The 1,595-nt window shown below is 40.9% G+C and overlaps 1 non-coding gene across 1 annotated transcript; it reads right to left on the reverse strand.

Annotated features, from left to right (window-relative positions):
* Positions 1-258: 258 nt before the first annotated feature.
* On the reverse strand, positions 259-369 carry LOC137721601 (small nucleolar RNA R71). The gene has a single exon (XR_011066672.1). It is a non-coding gene; the product is annotated as a small nucleolar RNA R71 (small nucleolar RNA).
* Positions 370-1,595: the final 1,226 nt, after the last annotated feature.

Raw genomic sequence — 1,595 nt, forward strand, 5'->3', positions numbered from 1 at the left:
TTCACATTTCCATATGTTTCCTTCATTTTATGGCTTACCTAATGAAGACCCTTTAGCTCATATTAAAGAGTTTTACAATGTTGTGAGTGGTTTACCTTTGCAGGGAGTGAGTGAAGCTAATTTGAGGATGAGAGTGTTTCCTTACACCTTGAAAGATAGGGCCAAGAGTTGGTTGATGACTCTAACACCAGGTTCCCTCACTACATGGGATGCCGTGGCTAAGAAGTTCTTGGAGAAATTCTTTTCCACTCAAAAGACAGCCACATTAAGGGGACAAATCTTCAATTTCAAACAAGATGATGGAGAACCTTTCAATGAGTGTTGGGAGCGTTTTAAAGGCCTCTTGATACAATGTCCACACCATGGGTTACCTTTTCACTTACAAATGCAAATTTTCTATGATGGACTAACCCAAAATTGTCAATCAACTGTTGATAATGCAGCAGGTGGAGCATTGAAGAAAAAGAATGCTCAAGAGTCATATAACATTTATGAGATGTTGGGGTCTAATGCTCAACACAAAGATTTAAGGGGTAAGAAAGTTGGAGTCTATGAAACAAGTTCTAATCATGAGCTTTTGTTGCAGGTAGCTAACCTAGAAAGGAAGCTTGAATCCGTGCTCAACATGGTGCCAAAAGCAAATGAAGTGTGTGCCATTTGCAACATACCAAACCATCCTACTCACCAATGTCCATCTAGGGAGGCTTATCCCGAGTATGTTCAAAAGCAAGTGAACCTCATGAATTCTTACAACCAAAGACCAAGGAATGATATGTATTCCAATACATATAACCCGAGTTGGAGAGATCATCCCAACTTTTCATGGAAGAACAACAATCCAATCCAAAATTTCCAACCAAAACCTGCCACTAGCCTTGAGGACACGGTTAAATTGTTAGCCCAAAACACCTTGCAATTCCAACATTCCACCAATAGCACACTCCAACAACATTCAGCCGCCCTAACCAAAATGGAGACACAATTGGGGCAGATTGCAGATGCCTTGAACCAAAGAGAGGTTGGGAAGTTTCCAAGCCAACCCGTGATACTCCAAAGGAACCAAGAGCAAGCCAAAGCAATCACTACACTTAGAAGTGGTAAGGTTATTGATAATAGAGTTGGCAATGAAGTTACTAATGAATATGATCATGTGAATGCAGGTGTCACTCAAGGAGACAATGAGAAACCAAATGAGGACCCAAGCCATGCTACTTCCTCATTTGAAGCACCAAATCTTCACAAGGCCGAGAAACCATACACTCCACCAATACCATTCCCTGGAAGACTTGCCAAGAGCAAGCAGGATAAGTCATTCAAAGAAATTTTTGATATACTAAGAAAAGTGAATGTTAACTTACCTTTGCTTGATGTCATTAGGAACATGCCGGCATATGGGAAGTTCTTCAAGGAATTAAACAGCTACAAAAGGAAGTATGGACCACATGAGAAGGTAGTGGTGTCTGAGAACGTGAGTGCAGTTTTGCAAAGAAAACTTCCACCAAAGCTCAAGGATCCAGGAAGTTTCTCTATCAACATCACCATAGGGGACAAGAAAGTAGAAAAGGCAATGCTTGACTTGGGTGCTAGCATCAACT

The sequence above is a fragment of the Pyrus communis genome, chromosome 16 (genome assembly GCF_963583255.1).
Source record: "Pyrus communis chromosome 16, drPyrComm1.1, whole genome shotgun sequence".
NCBI lineage: Eukaryota > Viridiplantae > Streptophyta > Magnoliopsida > Rosales > Rosaceae > Pyrus > Pyrus communis.